Source organism: Puma concolor, chromosome B1 (assembly GCF_028749965.1).
Source record: "Puma concolor isolate L17-30 chromosome B1, mPumCon1.1.hap2, whole genome shotgun sequence".
Lineage (NCBI taxonomy): Eukaryota > Metazoa > Chordata > Mammalia > Carnivora > Felidae > Puma > Puma concolor.
The window spans coordinates 11,206,640-11,231,218 of NC_141670.1; the positions used below are offsets into that span (position 1 = coordinate 11,206,640).

At 34.9% G+C, this 24,579-nt stretch overlaps 2 long non-coding RNA genes across 12 annotated transcripts in view; one reads left to right on the top strand and one right to left on the bottom strand.

Moving 5' to 3' along the window:
• The window catches only part of LOC147581459 (uncharacterized), a 62,847-nt gene extending 53,754 nt beyond the window's left edge, over positions 1-9,093 (top strand). For 10 of the 11 annotated variants that reach the window (XR_015249925.1, XR_015249929.1, XR_015249932.1 and 7 more), the window contains one exon: positions 287-9,093. This is a non-coding gene — a long non-coding RNA (uncharacterized LOC147581459). The remainder of the gene's footprint in view (positions 1-286) is intronic. The other variant, XR_015249926.1, reaches the window with a different exon arrangement.
• LOC147581460 (uncharacterized) overlaps positions 1-24,579 on the bottom strand; it is a 111,162-nt gene that overhangs the window by 17,779 nt on the left and 68,804 nt on the right. Inside the window, exon 2 of the long non-coding RNA XR_015249936.1 lies at positions 8,808-8,847. This is a non-coding gene — a long non-coding RNA (uncharacterized LOC147581460). The remainder of the gene's footprint in view (positions 1-8,807; positions 8,848-24,579) is intronic.

Here is a 24,579-nt window from a genome sequence, read left to right on the forward strand (position 1 = left end):
TCCTGTTGCAAAATACCCAATTTGTATCTGAAATGGTTAATTTTATGTGTCAACTGGGTTAAGAGATGTCCAGAAGGCTAGTCAGACATTATGTCTGGATCTGTCTGTGAGGGAATTTCTGAAAGGGATTAGTATTTGCTTCAGTAGACTGGGAGATGGCCACTCATAGTGGTGAGGGAAACTCTCTCACTCAGTCTGCTGATGGCCCCAATAGAACAAAAGATGAAAGAAGGACCGATTCCCTCTCTCTTCTTGAACTAGAGCGTCTATCTTCTCCTGCCCTCAGGCATCAGTGATCCTGGATGACAGGCCGTTGGACCCAGACTGAAATATACTACGAGTTTTCTGGTTCCTCAGCTTGCTGACAACAGACTGTGGGCTTCTCAGCCTCTGCAGCCCTGTGAGCCAATTCCTGTGACAAATATCTTCACCTATGTATATATATCCTACTGTGGTTTTTTCCCCTCTAATACAATATCTAAGCAAAGTTGAAGATGTCCTAGAACATTCACACTTGATGGATTTATTGTCAAGGGGAAGAAAAGTGGCTGGAGAGGACTGTGTAGGTGCATTGGTGTTAAAGCAGGTGGTATGCGTATTCAGATCATAAAATGTAATCTAAGAGAAAACAAAGGTGAACAAAGGGCTGACCCGAACATTACTCAGTGTATCCTGTTTTGCACTTCCATTTTCTTGTGCAGTTTACTTTTTCCTTTATTTTTCCTATTGACTATGTCCTATTTAATGGAAAATCCAATTTTCACCCTCTCTCATTTTAGAAAGACTACATGAAATTCACTTTCCTCCAGCCTTGGACTGAATGAAATCCCCACGCCGAATCTAGCAGTTGCTAAAGGTGCACTAAGCCATCTAATGTATCTCATAAGGATTTTTAAGTACAAGAAGTTTTGGAATTGAAATAAAGGTAGCATCCACCTGATTTACCCATGGATGGTGGTTCCACTGGCAGTTTCCATTTTGTTTAGTGGTTCAGTGGTGTTACGGTTTGGTGTAAGTTGTGTTTTTACTACTTGTGGTTTTCTGCATTTTCAGTTTATATATTTACATATCTATATTAGACATACAGGTATATTTTAATTCAAAGAAGATCAGACTGATACAGTGGTGTCTTTCTCATTGGTGTCAGATTTTTCTTTAAAAAATAATTAGATAAAAGGTCACGTCGGGCAAATTCTTTATGAAAAGTAAAGATTTCCGATGCCGAAGTGTAGTGAGCATGTTGAGCCCTTGTCAAGGAATATATCATTTCTATTTAGCTCTTCCTCGATAAAGTGACTGTATTGAGTCTTCAGTGAACTCTGTTATTCTGAAGTAAAGGAGAAATGACTCAGAGGAAATACGTGAAGGGCATCTTGAAAAAGGGAATTGTAACTGCAACTTTTCAAACCTTTGCAAATTATAGTATTCTTCTCTAGCTGGAATTCTGCTTTCTGTTCAAATTAAGTCGAAGGTGATTAGTAACCCTTACATTAGAAACTCTTCCCGTGATGACACTGTTAGCTTTGAGAGAAAATTAAGTTAGGAAAAACTTAAGTTTGATAAAACACAGTTGCAGAATTATAAGTCAGTGTCTGTATCGCTTTATTACTTGGAAAATGACTGGAAGGAAGCAGTATCCTAGCAGTGTTTCCATTCAGGTTTTTCATACTGGAAATGTTAATTCATTTATAAAAACTAGAGACATAGAACTATTACAAATCTTGGTTTCAGCTCAGGTTCCCCTAAAATAGAAAAGCTGCCAGCGTGCCTATTTCTGATCCAAATGCGGAAAACCACAGTGCCATTTCTCAAAGGTAACAACCCCGCCATTGCTCTGCCTGAGGACTTTATTAGATTTAATACTGAGAGCTCACAGTCAGCTACTGCCAGTGAATCCCTTGAAAGCTGGAAACTTGGATTATCTTTTGTCTACATTTCTATTACACAGACTGTTGTTAACCTTCCATTCCCAACTTGAACCTACTTAATGGTGTTGCCAACCAGCAGCTGTACCTCTGAGGGCCTCCAGCAAAATAAAAGCTGTATTTCACATCTTAGGTGTAGTGTAGATTTCCAAGAAGAAAAGTAACCTGATCTTTTAACATTCTGTTTGTACTTGCAAAGTATAGCACATTTGCAATATGATATTCCTTCTGGGAGATCACCATGTGGATTATTCTGCAACTTTCACAGGTGATTGAAGTATTTCAAATTAGAGTCTTGAAATAAAGGAGCTCATGGCCAGGAGCATTATCACTTCACAGAGTGGAAAATGAGGTTTACTAGTTACTAAATCAATAGAAATAACAGGATTTGTATGAATAACTTAGGGACTCTTTATTGAAGCTTTTGTTTTCTTCATTCTTTTCCTTGCTTACTCCTAATTTAAAACATAGCAAGTATGGCTTCAACTTCACTCTTCATTATACAATGTCAATATTCTTGGTTTTTTATACATGACACATACACACAACACTGCTCCAGGTATACATAAGGGCATCGTAATTGATGCTTACATGTTAAACTAAAATACGTGCCTATTAGTTTTCTCATTTAGACACAGGTAAATGTGAAGGGAATAGTTCTCAACGTAAGAGAAAATCAGAATGTCATCTCTGGATGAAAGTCATTTAACAGTTCTTTACTGTGCATCCCAGGGCTACATGCTCTTATTAAATATCTAAGCCAATACTTCACTATTGTTTCGTTTTACTTTTTTAAGGTTTATTTATTCTTGACAGAGAGACAGAGACAGAAACAGACACAGAATCTGAAGCAGGCTCCAGGTTCTGAGCTGTCAGCACAGACCCCAACGCTGGGCTTGAACTCACAAACTGCAAGATCATGACCTGAGCCAAATTCAGACGCTTAACTGACTGAACCACCCAGGCACCCCAGGCCAGTACTTAGTCATTATTAATATTCTGATTAGTTACCACAAAATATTCTTGCATTGAAGCAAGAGTTTTGTTGCATAGAATTCAATGTTCTTATTCAACATCTAGAGATCATGATTAAGGAAATCCTCTACTCAGGATATATACTTAACATGAAAGAAACAGAAAAACAAAAAGAAAAATGATTACTCCCCATAACTTCTTAATGTCCTCAAACTTCTGAAATTTTTTTGTAGTGGCATTCCAGCTTACAAGTATCTTTCCAATGAATAGGATAATTCTTGGCTTTAATGTCATATTATCCCAAGCAAAAACTCAGGGAAGGCTACACATGCATAAATTAACCTGACCCGTAATTCACAGCCTTGACACTAGCTTCAGAAGGAAAACTCAGTATACACCCAAACCCTACCAGTCAAATCTGTGGAATGGTGACTAATGCTTTGCAAAATACAGAAATACTAACCGTTCTTTTTATTTTTTTTTTCTAGTATAGTTAACATACAGTGTTATGTTACTTTCAGGTGTACAATGTAGTGACTCAACAATTCTATACATTACTCAGCGTTCATCACCTTAAATATACTCTTATCCCCTTCACCTATTCCATTCCTTCCCCGATCCACTCCTCTCTGGTGATCATTAGTTGGTTCTCTGTAGTTAAGAGCATGTTTCTTGGTTTATCTCTTTTTTTCTGTTCATTTGTTTCTTCAGTATTACGTATTAGTGAAATCATATGGTGATTTTTTCTTTTTTCGCTTAGGATTATACCCTCTAGAACCATCCATGTTATTGCTGGTAAGATTTCATTCTTTTTTATGGTTAATATTTCATTGTATACATACACCACATATTCTTTTCTTTTTTAATTTTTTAAATGTTTATTTTTGAGAGAGACAGACTGTGAGCAGTGGAAGGGCAGAGAGAAAGGGAGACACAGAATCTGAAGGAGGCTCCAGGCTCTCAGCTGTCAGCACAGAGCCTGATGCAGGGCTCGGACTCACAAACCATGAGATCATGACCTGAGCTGTAGTAAGACACTGAACGAACTGAGCCACTCAGGCCCCCCATACACCACACATTGTTTATCCATTAATCTATGAAAGGACACTTGGGTTGCTTCCACAGTTTGGCTGTTGTAAACGATGCTGCAGTAAACACAGGAGTGCGTGTCTTTTCAAATTCGTGTTTTCATATTCTCTGGGTAAATACCCAGTAGTATAATTCCCAGAGTGTACAGAACTCTATGTTTAATTTTTGAGAAACCCCCATACTGTTTTCTACAGTGGCCACACCTGTTTTCACTACCACCAACAGTGCACAATAGTTCCTTTTTTTCCACATCCTTGTCAACACTTGTCTCTTGTGTTTTTCATTTTAGCCATTCTGACATGTGTGAGATGATATCTGTTGTGGATTAGATTTGCATTTCCCTGATGACGAGTGATGTTGAGCACCTTTTCATGTGTCAGTTGACCATGTGTACGTCTTCTTTGAAGAAATGTCTGTTCATGTCCTCTGGCCGTTTCTTAAACTGGATATTTGGGTGTTTTGGTGTTGAGCTGTATAACCTCTGTAAGTATTTTGCATACTAACTGTTTATCAGATATGTCATTTGCAAATATCTTCTCCCATTCTGTAGGCTGTGTTTTAGTTTTGTAGACTGTTTCCTTTGCTGTGCAGAAACTTTCTATTTTGATGTAGCCCCAATAGTTTATTTTTGCTTTTGTTTCCCTTGCCTCAGGACACATATTTAAAAAGTGACTGCCGATATCAGAGACAGGACTGCCTCTGCTCTCTTCTCGGATTTTTACGGTTTCATGTCTCACATTTAGGTCTTTAGTCCATTTTTGAGTTTGTTGTGTATGGTATGAGAATTTTGTACACTTTCATTCTTTTGCATATAGCTGTCTAGTTTTCCCAATATTATTTGTTGAAAACAATGTCTTTTTCCCATTGCTTACTTTTGCCTCCCTCATCAGAGATTGATCATGTAATTGTGGGTTTTTTTCTGGGCTCTCTTTTCTGCTCTATTGATCTATGTGTTTCTTTCTGAGCGAGTACCATACTGTTTTGATAACTAAAGCTTTGTATTACCTTGATTCCTGACATTATGATACCTCCAGGTTCAGTAATATTTTTAAGACTGTTTTGTATATTCAGGGTCTTTTGTGGTTCTACATAAATTTTGAGATTACTTGTTCTGATTCTGTGAAAAATTCTGTTGGTATTTTGATAAGGATTGCATTAAATCCGCAGATTGCTTTGGGCAGTAGGGACATTTTAACAATATTTGTTCTCTCAGGCCATGAGCATGGAATATCTTTCCATTTGTTTGTGTCATCTTCAATTTCTATCATCACTGTTTTATAGTTTTTCAACTACTGGTCTTAGGATAAGTTTATTCCTAGGTATTTTATTATTTTTGGCACAACTGTAATGGGATTATTTTCCTTCTCATTCTGCTACTTCATTATTAGTATACAGAAATGCAACAGATTTCTCTATATTGATTTTGTATCCTGCAACCTTACTGAATTCATTTATCAGTTGTAGTAGATATTCAAATCATGAAAAGAAAAAGCATAGACACTTAAAGCTGGAAGGAACCAAAATCAGTTCATCAGACTCCCATATTGTTTGCAAAAAGAAGGGGGAGGTCAAGTGACTTATAGCGTTATTACAGAGACATAGTGAAACACATTCCACTTGCATTCTACTATATAATTTAAAATTACTGTATTGGGTTTTACCGTAAGATATCTGAAGCCTTCTAGAAGGGCTGAGCTTGCTATTATTTGGCTAAGGCCATATTGGACACGTCATGTGTCTGCTCAGCAGGGCCATTGCCAGAGAGAGTGCACATTTCTGGGACAATTTCCAGCCCTTTATAGTTCTTCACATACCCCAAACATTACTAAAGCAATTAACCTTGTTGGATCTTTTATTTAAATCACTGACTTGAAGCCTTTAATTCAAGCCAACAAAAAGTCCCTACAAAATGTCGGCAGTTTGTTTTGTGATAACTACAGAAGTACTATCTAGGCTTACAACTAGGTTATTGAGTCAATAAGCTTTTTCAAATAATTCATCAAATATTTATTGAATACCAATTATATTTGAAACAGGGTATCAACTGTCATTCAAGGCTGGGAAAGTACAACTTTTTTTCTCAAGAAGCTTATGAATCATGTGAGTAACTGTAATGTATTGTATTCCAAACATTTGATTGGTCCTAAGAAAATAACAAAGTGCTCCATGGTTTTAAAGTTAAAATCAACTGTGTTGTTTGAGGACGATCAGGAAAGTCTTGAGAGATGAGATGATAATTGACTTTGTGCCTAGGTAGTTTTTTAAATTGTAAAGAGTGTTTTATATTGTTTTATAAAAGAACACATTTTCAGTATAATAAAAAAACATAAGCAAAAACCAAAAATACGACATCTAAAATTCCATCATTCACAGAAATGGGTATGAATGATACCTGGTGCATGTTACTCCATACATTCATATGCATGATATACATTATATATCTTACATTAAAAAATAGCTTCATGAAATCAAATATTATCCAAGTAGAATATGGCTGTACATATTTTATTTAATTTAAAGAAACTATCTTTCTTTCAATGTATTTTAATGTCCAGGAAACAGAAAAATCGATCTTTCTATCTATAGCAGAGACTCTTCTAAATCTAATTGAGTGGCAGGAAGCTCCTGAAATGCCAAAATTGTGTTTTTATTTGTTATACAGGATGTAGTGATATTCAAGTTGCATTTTGGAGTTCTGCATCTCCCTATAAGAGAGGTCTTTTAATTAGTAATATAGTAGACATATAGAGTTTATTCATTTTAGTTCTTAATACCACAGTGAGTATATGGTAATTTATTCTTTTACTAATATTCAGTGCCTAGCATCAGGTTACTATATTCTCAGCAATTTATCATCTGGGGATTTTTTATTTAATTTTTTTCTTAATGTTAGTATTAGTCTGCATTAGCAAGTAATAAAATGCATTGCTTTATTAGAGCTTCAATAAGGATAGAATACATCTTTATTTCCATATATGTAAACCAAAATAAAAGATTTTATCAATTTTTCTCTCCTCAACCAAGTGCTAAATATTAAAATTTTAAATATATAGCTACCAGTTTACCAAAAGAAATTTTTCTACAATATGAGGGCCTGAAGATCTGTAAATATATTTAGTTAAGCCAATCATGATAATAGTACATATGTATTTATTCCTAGTGTGTGTTAGGAGTTGTGTTACTCAGTGCTAGAAACTTTGAAGATTCACAACAACCTTATGAGTAAGGTATTGATATTATTCCCATTTGATAGTTTAAGTGGCTGAAGCACAGAGATAGTGATTATTATGCACAAGGTTACCTAGGTGATGAGGGCGGGAACTGAGAGAGTAATCCAGGCCATGAGACACTATGCAATACTACTTCTTGTGAAATGAAACTATACTTATTCTTTTACCAAAGGAATATTTTCAGTGGAGAATTTTTTGAAAGATTTTTTTTTTATTTATTTATTTTTGAGAGAGACAGCGGCAAAGACGGAGGGAGACACAGAATCCGAAGCAGGCTCCAGGCTCTGAGCTGTGAGCACAGAGCCTGATGTGGGGCTCAAACTCACGGACCGTGAGATCATGACCTGAGACAAAGTGGGATGCTTAACTGACAGAGCCACCCAGGCACCCCTCAGTGGAAAATTTTTGTTCTTGGTTGAACATCTTTTACATATACCACTAGGCCCTACAAAGACGACACTGTAACTTTATGATTACACAGCTTTTAATGTTTAGATCAACACTTTTAAAAAAATACTAGTTTCATGAAATGTTGAGGAAAGCTATCCATAATAAAGTAATTTGATACATTTGGGCTTAAACAAAATTAATCAGGCTTCTGTACTATGCCATTTTAGAGACTTTACATGTGAAATATACACTGTGACTCTTCAAGGGTAATAGAATATGTCCAGTTTATCATATGAAAACCAAGCAAGGAATGGGTTTATTGAAAGTTACGTAATTTTATTGCTTATCTTAAATATGCTACATGATAGTGGGTACTGGATACAGTATAGATCTGTTCTGTTTAGTGAGGATTTGGTTTGGGGTAAGGTAGACACCTCAGGGTTTCCATTGGTACTGGATTCGAGAGGTACATCAGTTTTCCTGGGCTAGAGATATTTAAAACAATCATATCTAATAATATAACCATTTGGATACTCAAAACTGTATTACCAATTCTGCATATGCCATCTTGTGATTTTTTTTTTCCTAATCTGAGATACAGTGTGGTGCAGATCATACAGCTTAAAACATGTTGAAACTCAAATTCCAAATATCTACTCGAGAATATTTCTCATCTGTTTCATTTATTAGCAGAATGAAAATTTTCATTACCTGTGAACAATTTTCCATTAGAAGTCATTTACCGTATTTTCATAATTTCAAACAGAGGTTCTCAAACTTTAGGGTGCACAGGAATCACCAAAAGGCCTTGTTAAAACACAGATTGCTTATTAGTAGATGTATGTTGGAGCCAGATAATTAGCATTTCTAGCACCACTGGAAGGTTCATCCTTGTGAAGAATGTACATGGCAGTCAATATTTGTGATCATATTATTTTGAAATATCATTCAAGACAAGATATTGTGACCTGTGGATTCCCAGATTACACAAATAAAAAGTTATTCAGTTAAATGCTGATATGGTATTTAAAAAACATTTTAGATTACCTCACACCACTAACTACTTTTCAAGCTAAGGTATGGAGGAGATTTGAATTACTTGGAAAATATCACACCTAGAATCAATTCTGTACTTAGTGTGGAATGGATTGTTAATAAACCATGAGGTACAAAGCCTGAAACACAACTCTAGTCTCACCTGGATTTGTTAGTGATGACACAATAGATAGTCCACTCATCTGTTCACCACGATGCATGGTATGGAAAAGAAAGAGAAAGTGGTAAGTCAGTTACTAACTTTTTAGACAAGCTCCTTGAGTCAAACAGTACTTCCAAATATATGGTCATGAAGAGCAGACTGCAGTGGAAAGGATTTGAAGGGCTGGATTTTATTGCTCATCGTTTCATGATTATGTCTACTGACAAATCATGTAAACTCGCAACATTTCAATCTATTCGTGAAATAAAAGGATTCTGTTGGATGAGCTCTAAAGTCTCCTGTATTTCTGAAATATACGGATTCTTTGCTTTTGCTCCTACAAATATTTCTCAATTCACTGGCTCAGAACACTGTGGCATTCTGACACTGGTAATGCTCGATTTTACTTATTTAGGAAAATTAATTAGGTGCTCTCTGCTTGTAGTAGCCATAACAAAAATCAATTGGAAGTCATTAAAAGATCGTAATTACATTTAAGCAAGCTCTACTGTAATTCAAAATTCATGTTAATAGAAACTTCTAATAAACTCATTAATTTCAGATTTAGAAATTATAATTATCACAGTTGTATCCACATATTTGCCCATAACAATACAGAAAGATAGCAAGCACAGTGGTTAAGTAGGTAAGAACAAAATATACATTTCTGAATATTTTCACTAAAGTCATATACTCTACAAATATACACATATCTAACTCTTTAGACTGCAAAACATAACGCTCACATGAAGCAATCATAGAAAGAAAACTGTCCTCCCAAATGTCAGTTAATGTTTCATCAAGTGTAAAGATGATCTATATGTAAGGAAGAGTCATTAGAGTCCCAGAAGGAAACCAAATCATAAGCATATTCAGGTGACTGACCATGGAAAATGTTTTAGATTAGAGTCAGAACCTCAAGACCAAATTAAATACTTAGCTTAAAGAAATGCTCATCAATCTGCAGTTAGCATGGATATGACCCACAATCCAGAGTAAAAAAGGCTGTTGATATGTGTGTGGACCATAAGTCTAAAAACGATACTTTCTAAAAGAGCAAAATGACAGCACCAGATAAAAGAGCAAAAGGACAGACTTTCTTTAACTCAAGAAATTCTACTTAGAGCAAAAATTCCACAACAAAACCAATTTATCAAACAGGAAGACCTGAGAGAAGCATTTTGATTTTAAAGCTGAAATGAGGTTCCTTGCAGGATATATTTATTATTTTGATCAAGTCTTCCAGCCATGTGCTTTTGAGGTACTCTGCTAATATAATATTCTTTATGTTTTGGTTTTGGTAGTATATTATTATTCTCTTGTCACTGGTGTTTCAATATACATGGTTCTCTTCTGGTTAGTGATTCCTTTTAGCATGTAGTTAAACTCAAAGAAAACAACAGATTTAAAGCTTGGTTATTATAACATAAACCTACAAACTTGGTAAAAACTATATCCAATGACATAGTGTGAGACATCTTTTGCGTGTCAGCCATAAGGGAAGAAATGATAGGCAGTTTCAAAATGCTAAAATGTGTAAGAACAGGAAGAGAACTCTATTATAACCTATTGTAAAAGAGAAATCTGATTAGTATCCACATACACTAAATAAAAATGTATATACTAAATACATATAATATGGTGTCTTACCAACTAAAATAGATAACTGACCAATGAAAACAGTATAATTTTAAAACAGTAAGAATAAAGAGCGTTTTATACACCAGATGTCGTCTTGTTGATGGAGAACTTTTAGAATCAGCATAGGTAATGGAAACAAATGGCACAGGAATTGAAATCGATATAATTTGTGAAGCAAATATGAAGACAGAGATAAATTACTGAAAGAGGAATAAAAGTAAGCTCATCAACACTCTCTAACTCCTGTAAGGAAACAAATCAGGAATGTGAATGGTGTTTATGACTATTTTTTAAATGATCCACAGTAAAGGGTAAATAAAGAAGGTTACTAGAAATTCAAAGAAATGAACAAATGCAGAATGCAAAATCTGGCCAAGAAAATAGACTCAGAAACACTATACATACAATTCTGGGATAAAGAAATACTTAAACTCATCATGATGGAGATTAATGACACATTTACTGATGGAGAATAATGGGTGGAAATATTGAGTTGAACTCAGAGAAAGGCAAAAATCTAGGTCAGGTTGTCACAAAGTAAGGAGATTTGCTAGAGGACAAAGCTGTAAAATGTTGTCTAAAATGTCAGTGAATAAAATATGTGCATCTTTCTTTTGCTTAATTAAAATAATTATGACATGAACTTTGATTCATGGATAGTTTTTGAGTCTCTGTAATTGAACTTAAAATTTTAAAACACACTAACATTCTATCTACAGCGATGGATGGATAATGTGGTAGTTGTCCAGTACAAAATGACCCCTACTTCCCAGGAAAGGTCTACAACAAGCAGAGTATCACCAGCCAAATTTGTCCCAGTAGCTCTGTTACTCAAAGCTACAGTTTTGTATACACATACCCCATACAAAGGCAGTTAGAATGACCCAAGCCACATCAATCAGAATTTGGGTACTTTTCAAACTGGAACAGGGGAAAGTTACTTCCTTTTAGCAGGCAGGAGCAGGTCAATGTAAATACCTAGTCAACTAGTAGGCTTATTTCCGGATGCATTCCTAAGATTGTGTTTGGAGAAATTAAGCTAAGCGAGACAACAAGAGAAATTTAGAAGTGAACAGAAGAAGAAAAAGAGATCACTCCAAAAGTTCAGTTGTTGGACAACTACTGTGTTAATTTCATCTACAATTTGGCTTAAGGGAGAGTGGGCTTGCAACAACAAAATGTAATCAATAACACACCATGGAGCACTGAATCCCTTTTACCATAAGATTATAATATGGGTTAAAAATGCTCTCAAAATTATCCCACAAGTTTTACTTCTAACAGTATCTGCGAAACCCCAAGTATTTGGAAATTAAATCACACATTCTAAATAATCTACTGTAAAAGTAGAGATCACAAACACAAAAATCTAGTATGTTTAACTGAATGATGATAAGTAGACAACATAAAAGCTTTCAGAATACATATAGTACTTACAGGAAAATTTGTAACTGTGAAAGATTATATTTAAAAGGAAATAAAAATACATAAATATAAATATCTATTTTTCCCAATGCAGAGATACAAAAGCAAATTAAACTCAAAATAAGAATAAGGAAGGAAATAATTTAAGAACAGAAAACAATGAAATAAAAATAGAGAAATATTAAAGAAAATACATAAAACTTAAAGTTGTTTGGAAAAGATGAATAGATTGATAAATAACTAGCAAGGATGATCAAGTAAAGAGGAGAGACAGAATTGCTCACTTCAGAACAAACTAGAGACATCACAATGTTACAGACATTAAAATAATAAAAATGAAGTTTTGAAAAAACAACTATTTGAATAAACTTGACAACACAGAACATTAAAAAGTAATTTGTAATTAAAAACATTTTCACAAAGAATTCTCTAGCTCCAGATGATTTCACTGGATATTTTATCAAACTTTTTTTGAAGGACAAGTATCAATTTTTGACAAGTATCAAAATTTTTAAGACAAATTTTATCAAACTTTTAAAGAAGGACAAGTATCAATTCTACTCAAACTCTTTGAAGAAATAAAGGAGATTGAAATTTTTTTTCAATTCATATTCTGAGGCCAGTATCATACTGACTGCAAAAACAGAAGTGGATATTAACAAAGTGGATATTATACAGAGTAGTATATCTCATGGACACAGAAACAAAACTCCCTAACAGAAGATGACCAAATATAATTCAAAAATATAAAAAAAGGATAAGCATCCATAACCAGTGTAGGTTTACTGTAGGAATGCAAGGTTGCTAAAACATTAAAAAATCACATCTAGGGGGCACCTGGGTGGCTGAGTCGATTAAAACGTCTGACTCTTGATTTCAGCTCAGGTCATGATCTCACAGTTTGTGAGTTCGAGCCTCATGTTGGGTTCTGGGCTGATGGCACAGAACCTGCTCTGTCTTACTTCTGTCTGCCTCTTCCCTGCTTGCCTTCTCATCGCTGTCTCAAAAATAAATATTTTTTAAAAAATACTTAAAAAATCCAATCTTTTAATTTGCCATATTACCAGTATGAAAACAAAAACAAAAACATAAAAACAAAACAAAGACAATCATTTCAACAGGTACAAAAAAGCATTTGCTAAATTCAAAATCTATTCATGGTAGAATTTATTAGCAAATTAGGTATAGAAGAGAATTTCCTCAGCCTGATTTAGGGCATGCACAAAATGCCTACAGCTAACATTTATTTGTGGAAAATTACAAAACTTGCTTTCTAGCTATACATTAAGCAAGGACATTCAACTCTCAATTATGTCACTGTAGAAAACAAAAATGCAAGAAACACAAACATAAACTGTCCAAATCTTACCAAAACTTTAAAAAGAGATTCAATTAGGTTTCACAATTTACTGATTGGTTCTCTACATCCATTTCCTTTCTCAATTTGTATAAAGGAAAAGTAAGTATGCAGGGAAACATCTCTAGGACAGAAGCAGTTTGATAGGGATTTTGGGAAATTAAGAGATGCGGTTTTTTTTTTAGTATCAAAATTTACTGATTGAATAAGATTTATTGTCAAAGAACAAATTTTATAAATATACTTGTAAGCACATTTTTGTTCATATAGGAGTAGATTCTTTTTTTTTTTAAAATTTTTTTTCAACATTTATTTATTTTTGGGACAGAGAGAGACAGAGCATGAACGGGGGAGGGGCAGAGAGAGAGGGAGACACAGAATAGGAAGCAGGCTCCAGGCTCTGAGCCATCAGCCCAGAGCCCGACGCGGGGCTCGAACTCACGGACCGCGAGATCATGACCTGGCTGAAGTCGGACGCTTAACCGACTGCGCCACCCAGGCGCCCCCATATAGGAGTAGATTCTTACACAGTAAAGACTTCTCATGAATTTTGCTTCACTACTGAAGCATTGAATATGCTTGAAATATTTTGATATTTTACAGATCACCTAATCCTGATATTATTTCCAGCATAATTACACAACTTGGAAATTCACTTTCAGAGCTACTCATATTAGCATTCACAGATGAAATAGAAGAAGAACCAATATATACGATGAATAAAGTTAGTAAAATTTAGTATCATATATTTCATTTGAAATAAGTATTTTTAAAAACCATGTTAAATTAAAATTAATAAACCTAGGAAAAATATCTTGAAGAAAGAGAATGTTTTGGCAAGTGACAAGTCAGAGTATTTCAATAATAGGGAACAGTTATAACCATCCATTATGTTTTCATTAGATTTCCATTCAGTGTAAGAATGTAGTAATCACTACAAGGGATACAAATAAAGATGAGACACAGCTTCTACACTACACTGTTTTTCTCTTATTCACTGGAATATTTGCAAACATCAATCATGGTGTCCAACTAATTAGGACAAGTTGCCACCAAAAATGACAATTGCAGCAATATCACATTTCATAACTATTATATTACACAGATTTTATGAGGATTATGGAAGAGGAAGAGGTGAAAATAAAGTCATAAAGCTACAATATAAATATTAATTTATATAAGATAAAATATCAGATAAAGTTTTGTTTTCACAAACTGCTGAGTTTATTGAAGGCAGGAATAACCTATTCTATAACTCATCAAAAGGACCATTGAAGAATGCTTAATTATAAGACTGAAAGAATAGAAAAAGTATGTGTATTGCTTTCACATAGATTCTTTGAAATGTGGTTTTTAAAAGATGAACTTTAAAGTGCTTAAACGGTGGTTTGCTGACCCTTTGGTTACTTTCATCCTTCACTTTTATAGGCTATATTGATTCAAATACTGGAAGACTATAATGGTAAAAAACAAAAATACACACAAACCCAATAAATCAATAATACTGATATTCAAGCAATATTACATATTATTAAAATCATCTCATTATGTATTTCATCACAGAAAATTAAAGTTCTCTAATACTTAAAATATATGTGTGACTCATCTATGTGTACATGCATATTATGTAAGTATACGAATAGATAAATACTTGGGCAATATTACAACAGAGACACAATTGACAAATCGAGAGAAGTTTTACTAAATTTTTTTGATGGACAAAAGTTCTTATATTGATACAATGCTCATTAATTCATTGGACAAATGTTTATTAAATACCTGCTGTGTATTAAGTGTTGTATTATACATTGGTTACACATTGTCAAAAAAGAAACACCTCCATGGGTGTCTGGGTGGCTCAGTCAGTTAAGCATCCAACTCTTTATTTCAACTCAGGCCATGATCTCACAGTCCATGAGATTCAACCTTGCATTGGGCTCTGCACTGTCTTCGAGGGCTGGTTTAGTGCTGATGAATTTCTTTAATTTTGTTTGTCTGGAAAACTCTTTATCTCTCCTATTTTGAAAGATAGCCTTGCTGGATAAAGTATTCTGGTTTCCCAGGGTTTTTGTTTGTTTTTTGTTTTTGTTTTTCTTTAAGTGGTTTGAGTTTATCATACAGATCTCTTCTGGCCTTCAAACTTTTGACTGAATCAGTTGATAGCTCTATCGGGTTTCCCTTGAATGTAACTCTTTCTTTGTGATGTGTTTGAAATTCTTCTTATCACTATGTGTCCTGGTATGGACCTCCTTTGGTTGATTTTGTTAGGGGATCTCTCTGCCTCCTAGATCTGGAATTCTGTTTATTTTCCCAGATTCTGGAAGGTTTTGGCTATTATTTCTTCCTATAAATTTTCTGCCCCATTTTCTCTCTTTTCTCCTTCTGGTATCCCTACAATGCAAATGTTATTACACTAGATGGTGTCCCGAGTTGTCTTACTCAATTTTTATTTTTTGAGTTTTTATTTTTTCTCTTCCTTTTCAGTTTGATTTCTTTACATTACTCTGTCCTCAAAGTGACTGATGTGTTCTTCTGCTCCCTTTATTCTACTATGTATTCCCTACATTTTTAATTGCCATTATGGAGTTCTTCATCTTGGATTTGTTATTTTGTTTTGTTTTCTCTTTGTTGAGGGTCGCATTGAGGTATTCCACTCTTTTCTCAAGTCCAGTGAATATCTTTATGACCATTTCTTTAAATTCTCTATCAGGCATATTCCTTATGTCCATTTTGTTTAGCTCTCTTGCTTTGATTTTGTCCTTTCATTTGGGACATATTGCTCTCTCCCCTCATTTTGACTAACCCTGTGTCTATTTTTATGTGTTAGGAAAGTTAGCTAAGTGTCCTTTTCTTGGAAGCAGTGGCCTTATGAAGAGGAAGTCCTGTGCTGGCCTGCAGTGAAGTGTACCCTAATCACACAAACCTGGCACCTCAGGAATGTCTCCTCTGTGTGTTGTGTGCACCCTAAACTTGTGGCTGAGCCACTTCTGCTTTTAGACCATTAGTCTTAAATGGCTCTCTGCTTTTTGTGAGCAGAGTTTGATCCCCTTGTTGTGGGCCACTCTGGGACCACACTGGGCTTGAGTTGTCAGACCAGGTGTTTGCCAGAGATGAAGTAGCACTGAACTGCAGGGTACTTTACCTGAGGTGCCTTCTGAGAAGCTTGTGTTGTTCGGCGGGTCCTGCAGTCTGACTAGATGTCTGCCCCAACACATTGCTGGGACTGCCATGGGACTAGAATTTAAGCCTCTTGAAAGCGGGAGCCCTTTTTTTATTTTCATTTTTTATTTTGATAGAGAAATAATTAGAGTCAAGCAGGGGAGGGGGAGAGGGAGAATCCCAAGCAGACTCTATGTTGTCAGAGCAGAGCCCTATGCAAGGCTCGAGCTCACGAACCACAGATCATGACCTGAGCCAAAATCAAGAGTCGGATGCTTTGTGTGTGTGATTTCTACTTTGACAATAGATTACTTAGAATGTTATTTAATTTCCAAATACTTGGGGTTTCATACATACATTTAGAAGTAAAATTTCTGGGATAGTTTTGAGAGCTATCATGCTCATTATGCTATATGCATAAGATGTTATATATAAACCTAATGGTAACCACAAATCAAAAGCCAGCAAAAACAAAGAGAAAGGAATCTTTATCACTAAAGGAAGTCAGCAAACCATCAAAGAAAAAGCAAGGCAAGAAAGGAACAGGGAAGAACTACAAAAACAACCATGAAACAGTTAACAAAATGGCAGTAAGTAATACCTGTCAATAATTACTTTGAATGTAAATGGACTAAATGTTCCATCAAAAGACACAGGGTGACAGAATGGATTAATAAGCAAGACCCATCTATATGCTGCCTCCAAGAGACTCATTTCAGAGTCAAAGACAAAGGTAGATTGAAAGTTAAGGGATAGTAAAATAGAAAGTAAAAGAAAGCCAGGGTAGCAATACTTATATTGACAAAACTGACTTTAAAAAAAGACTGTAACAGGACACAAAGAAGAACAGTATGTAATCATAAGGGGAACAATCCAACAAGATAATATACCAATTGTAAATATTTATGCGCCCAACAAAAAAGCACCCAAATACATAAAAGCAGCTAATAACAAATATAAAGGAAGTAATCAATAGTGATACAATAATAGTAGTGGACTACAATAGCCCACTAAAATCATTGGATAGTTCATCCAAACAAAATCAACAAGGAAACATTGGCTTTGAATGACACACGGGGACAGATTGATCTAACAAATATATTCAGAGCATTCCTACCTAAACCAGCAGAATACACACTCTTTTCAAGTGCACATGGAATATTCTCCATATTAGATCACATGGTAGGGCCAAAAACAAGTCTCAACAAGTTCAAAAAGATTGAAGTCGTATAACATGCATATTTTCTGACCACAATGCTATGCAACTAGAAATCAACTTTAAGAAAAAAATGTGGGAAGAACCCAAATACATGGAGGTTAAACAACATACTACTGAACAATGAATAGGTCAACCAAGAAATCAAAAAGAAAATTAAAAAATACAGAGAGACAAGTGGAAATTAAAACACAACAGTCCAAAACCTCTGGGATGAAGGAAAAGCAGGACTAAGAACCAAGTATATAGCAATACAGGGCTACTTCAAAAAGCAAGAAAAATCTCAAATAATCTAACCTTACACCCAAAGGAGCTGAAAAAGCAACAACAAAGCCCAACGCCAGTAGAAGGAAGACAATAATAAATATTAGAGCAGAAATAAATGATACAGAAACTTAAAAAACATAATAGAACAGATCCAAGAAACCATGAACTGGTTCTCTGAAAAAAAAATCAAGAAAAATTGATAAACCCCTAGCATGACTTATCAAAAAGAGAAAAGACCCAAATAAATAAAAAAACAAATGAAAGAGGAGAAATAAGAACCAACACCACAGGGGCGCCTGGGTGGCGCAGTCGGTTAAGCATCCGACTTCAGCCAGGTCACGATCTCGCGGTCCGTGGGTTCGAGCCCCGCGTCAGGCTCTGGGCTGATGGCTCAGAGCCTGGAGCCTGTTTCCGATTCTGTGTCTCCCTCTCTCTCTGCCCCTCCCCCGTTCATGCTCTGTCTCTCTCTGTCCCAAAAATAAATAAACGTTGAAAAAAAAAAATTAAAAAAAAAAAAAAAAGAACCAACACCACAAAAATACAATCTTATGAATATGAGAGAGTATTATGACAAAATATATTCCAACATGTTGGAAGACCTAGAAGAAATGGATAAAATCCTAGAAACATATAAATACCAACTGAAACAGGAAGAAATAGAAAACTTAAACAGAAAGGTAACAAGCAAAAATTGAACCAGTAATCAAAAACCTCCTAATGACCAAAAATCCAGAGCCAGATGGCTTCATAGGTGAATTCTGCCAAACATTTCAAGAGTTAATACCTACTCTTCTCAAACTATTCAAAAAAAAAAAAAAATAGAAAAGGAAGGAAAACTTCCAAATTCATTCTGTGAGGCTAGCATTACCTTGAGACCCAAATCAGAAAGACTCCACTAAAAAAGACAACTACAGCCCAATATCCCTGATAAATATGGATGCAAAAATTCTCAATAAAATGCTAGCACACCAAATCCAACAATACATTAAAAAAAATCATTCACCACAATCAAGTAGGATTTATTCCTGGGTTGCAAGAGGGGTTCAATATTTGTAAGTCAATCAATGTGATACACCACATTAATAAAGAAAACACTAAGAAACATGATCATTTCAAAATATGCAGAAAAGCATTCAAGAAAGACAATATCCATTCATGATAAAAATCTTCAACAAAGTAGGTTTAGGGGGAATATACTTCAACATAATAAAGGTCATATATGAAAAATCCCACAGCTAATATCATTCTCAATGGGGAAAAAAAGATTTTCTTCTAAAGTCAGGCACAAGACAGGGAAGTCCACTCTCACCACTGTTATATAACATAGTACTGGAAGTTCTAGTCACAGGAATCAGACAACAAAAAGAAATAAAAGGCATGCAAATCAGCAATGAAGAAGTAAAACTCTCACTATTTGCAGATGACATGATACTTTTTATAGAAAACCCAAAAGACCCAACAAAAATTGTTAGAACTGATATACAAATCATCAAAGTCACAGAATACAAAATCATTGTGCAGAAATCATTCATATATCTATTCACCAATAATGAAGCAATAGAAAGAGACATTAAGGAATTAACCCCATTTATAGTTGTGCCCAAAACAATAAGATACCTAGGAATAAACCTAAACACAGAAGTAAAAGACTTGTACTCTGAAAGTTATAAAACACTGATGAAAGAAACTGAAGATGACACAAAAAAATGGAAAGACATTCCATGCTCATGGATTGGAAGAAAATACTTTGTTAAAATGTCTACACTACCCAAAACAATGTACACATTTAATGCAATCTCCATTGAAATACCAATAGCATTTTTCAGAGGTAGAACGATCCTAAAATTTGTATGGAACCACAGAAGAGCCCAAATAGCCAAAACAAATTTGAAAAGGCAAAGCAAACCTGGAGACATCACAATTCTGGACTTAAAATTATATTACAGCAGGGGCGCCTGGGTGGCGAAGTCGGTTAAGCGTCCGACTTCAGCCAGGTCACGATCTCGCAGTCCATGAGTTCGAGCCCCGCGTCAGGCTCTGGGCTGATGGCCCAGAGCCTGGAGCCTGCTTCCGATTCTGTGTCTCCCTCTCTCTCTGCCCCTCCCCTGTTCATGCTCTGTCTCTCTCTGTCCCAAAAATAAATAAACGTTGAAAAAAAATTATATTACAGCTGTAGTGATCAAAACAGTATGGTACTGGCACAAAAACTAATACATAGATCAATAGAACAGAAGAGAAAACCCAGATATAAATCCACAACAGTATGGTCAATTAATCTTCCACCAAGCAGGAAAGAATATCCAACGGGAAAAATAGTTGCTTCAACAAATGGTATTGGGACAGTGATTGGGTTTATCAAAACTGGACAGCAACATGCAAAAAGAATGAAACTGGACCACTTTCTTACATCATGCACATATACACAAAACTTTAAAATGGATTCAATACTTAAATGTAAGACATGAAACCATAAAAGTCATAGAGAAAAACACAGGCAGTGACCTCTTTGACACTGGCAATGGCAATTTCTTTGTAGGTATGTCTCCTAAGGCAAGGAAAACAAAAGCAAAAATAAACTATTAGGACTTCATCAAAATAAAAACCTTCTGTATAGCAAAACTAAAACTAAAAGGCAACCTATGGAATGGGAGAAGATATTTGTGAATGACGTATCTGACAAAGGAATAGTATCCAAATTATCTAAAGAACTAATAATTCTCAACATCCATAAAACAAATAAGTCAATTAAAGACTAGGCAGAAGGTATGAATAGACATTTTTTCCAAAGAAGACATGCCGATGGCTAACAGACACATGAAATGATGCACAACATCACTGATTATCAGGGAAATGCAAATCAAAATTACAATGAGATATCACCTCACACCTGTTAGAATGACTAAAATCAACAACACAAGAAAGAAGGGTTGGTGAGGATGCGGAGAAAGGGGAACCCTCTTGCACCGTTGGTGGAAATGCAAATTGGTGTAGCCACTTCGGAAAACAGTATAAAGGTTCTCAAAAAGTTAAAAATAGAACTACCCTATGATCCAGCATTTGCATTTACCCAGCATTTGGGTATTTAACCAAAGAACACAAAAATACTAATTCAAAGGGATCCATGCACCCTGATGCTGATAGCATTACCTACAAAAACCAAATTATGGAAACAGCCCAAGTGTGCATTCACTGGTGAATACATAAATCTATACACACACACACACACACACACACACACGCATGTTCACACACACCCAATGAAATACTACCCAGCCATTTTAAAGAATAAAATCTTGCCACTAAAAAGAATGAAATCTTGCCATTTGCAACAACATGGAAGGAGCCAGAGAGTATAATGCTAAGTGAAATAAGTCAGTTAGAGACAGACAAATACCATATGATATATCTCATATGTGGAATTTAAAAAACAACACAAACAAACATAGGGGAAAAAAAAGAGAGAGAGAAGCAAAGAAACAGACTCTTGGGAACCAACTAATGTTTACCAGAGGGGAACGGGATGGGGGGATTAAACAGCCATTGGAGATTAAGGAGTGCACTTTTTGTGATGAGTACCTGGTATTGTATGGAACTGTTGAATCAGTATATTGTACACCTGAAACTAGTATCCCACTGTATTTAACTAACTAGAATTTATTTATTTTTTTTAGCATTTATTTTTGAGAGACAGAGAGAGACAGAGCATGAGCGAGGGAGGAGCAGAGAGAGAGGGAGACACAGAATCCGAAACAGGCTCCAGGCTCTGAGCTGTCAGCACAGAGCCTGATACAGGGCTCGGACTCACAAACCGCGAGTTCATGACCTAAGCTGAAGTTGGACGCTCAACCGACTGAGCCACCCAGGCACCCCTAACTAACTAGAATTTAAATAAAACCTTTAAAAAAACCCACTATAGAACAGTTCAGAGAAACCAGGCACTGTTTCTTTAAAAATATCAACAAAATTGATAAATCTTTACCCATAATTATAAAGAGAGAGAGAAATCAAATAAAAAAAATCACAAATAAAAGAGGAGAAATAATAACCAACAAGACAGACATACAAAAGATTATGATAATATTATGAAAAATTGTACACCCACAAATTGAACAGCCTAGAAGAAATGGATAACTCCTCAAAACATACAACCTCGCAAAACTGAACTAGGAAGAAACAGAAAATATGAACATATCAATACTAGCAGTGAAATTAAATCAGTAATTGAAAAACTTCCAACAAATCAAAGTCCAGGGCTAGACAGATTCACAGGTAACTTCTACCAAACATCTAAAGAAAAATTAATACCTATTCTTCTCAAACTATTCCAAAAAATGAAAGGAAGAAAACTTCCAAATTTGTTCTACAAGGCATACATTACTATGATATCAAAACTAGATAAAGACACTACAAAAAAAAGAGAGCTATAGGCCAATATCTCAGATGAATATAGATGAAAGTATCCTCAACAAAATACTAGCAGAACGAATCCAGTAGTACATTTAAAAAAAATCATCCACCAGGATCAAGTGGGATTTATTCCTGGCATACAAATATGGTCAATATTTAAAATCAATTAACATAACATTGCATAAATACAAAAAAGGTTAAAAACCATATAATATTTTCAGTAGATACAGAAAAAAATTGACAAAGTACAAAATACATTCATGATTAAAAGAAACTCTCAACAAAACAGGTTTACAGGAAACATACTTTAACATGATAGAGATCATATATGAAAAACTCTCAGATGACATTATACTCAATGGTAAAAACCGAGAGCTTTACCCCTAAGATCAGGAACAAGACAAGGATGTCCACTGTCACCACTTTTATGCAACATAGTACTAGATGTCTTAGCCTTAGCAATCAAAGAAAAAGAAACAAAAAGCATCCAAATTACTAAGAAGTAAAACTTTCACAACTTGCAGATGACATGCTACTACATATAGAAAACCTGAAAGACTCCACCAAAAAAAAAAAAAAATACTAGAACTTATAAATGAATTCCATAAGGTCTCAGGATACAAAATCAGTATACACAAATCTGTTGCATTTCTATACAATAATAATGAAGTAGCCGAAAGAAAAATTAAGAGAACAGTCCTATTTACAGTTGTACCAAAAAGAATAAAATACCCAGGAATGAACATAACCAAGTAAGTCAAAGACTGTACTCTGAAAACTATAAAGCACTGATGAAAGAAACTGAAGATAACATAACCAAATGGAAAGATATCCCATGCTCATGGACTGGGAAAACAAATATAGTTAAAATATCCTTACTACCCAAAGGCATCTACAGATATAATGCAATCCCTATCAAAATACAACAGCATTTTTCACAGAACTAGAACAAATAGTCTTAAATTTTCTATGGAACCACAAAAGACCCCAGATAGTCAAAGTAATCCTGAAAAAGAAGACTAAACCTGGGGACACTACAATCCCTGATTTCACATATAATACAGAGCTGTAGTGATAAAAACAGTATGGTACTAGCGCAAAAATAGACACATAGGTCACTGAAGCCAAAAAGAGATCACAGAAAAAAACACCATGATTATATATGGCCAATAAATTTTTGACAAAGGCGGCAAGAATAAGCAATGGGAAAAGGGCAGCTTCTTCAACATGTGGTGTTGGGAAAACTGGACAGCTACACACACAAGAATGAACTGGACCACTTTCTCATACCATACACAAAAATAAACTCAAAATGGATTAAAGACATAAATGTGAGACCTGAAATCATAAAAATCTCAGAAGAGAGCACAGGCAGTAATTTCTTTGACATTGGCCATAGCAACATTTTTCTTGACAGGTCTCCTCAGGTAAGGAAAACAAAAATAAAAATAAAATGTTGGGACTAAATCAAAATGAAAACCTCTGCACAGCAAAGAAAACCAACAAAACTAGAAGACAGTCTACTGAATGAGAGAAAATATTTACAGATGACTCATCTGATAAAAGGTTAATATCCAAAATATATAAAGATCTTCTAAAACTCAATACCAAAAAACTCAAATAATCCAATTAAGAAATGGACAGAAGACATGAACAGACATTTTTCCAGGGAAGGCACATGATGGCCAACAGACATGTGAGAAGATACTCAGTATCACTGATCATCAGGGAAATGAAAATCAATACCACAATGAAATACCATCTCACACCTGTCAGAACTGATAAATTAAAAAAGACAAGTTTCAAGTGTTAGTGAGGATGTGGAGAAAAAAGAGCCCTTATATATTGGTGGTGGGAATGCCAAGCACTACAGCCACTGTAAAAACAGTATAGAAAAAATTTAAAATAGAATTACCTTATGATCCATTAATTCCTTACTTGGTATTTATCAACACAGAAACCCTATTTGAGAACATACATGCATCCCTATGTCTATTGCACCCTTATTCACAGTAGCCATATTATGAAAGTAGCCTAAGTGTCCATCAATAGATGAATGGATAAAGAAGATGTGGCACATATTTACAATGGATTATTACTGAGCCATAGAAAAGAATGAAATCTTGCCATTGCAACAGCATGAATGGATCTAGAGGGTATAATGCTAATAAAAGTAAGTTAGAAAGAGAAATGCCATCTGGTTTAAATCACAGGTGAAATTCAGGAAAAAAAGAAAAAAAAAAGAGACAAACAAAAATCAGACTCTTAAGAGAACAAACTCATGGTTACCAGAAGGTTGC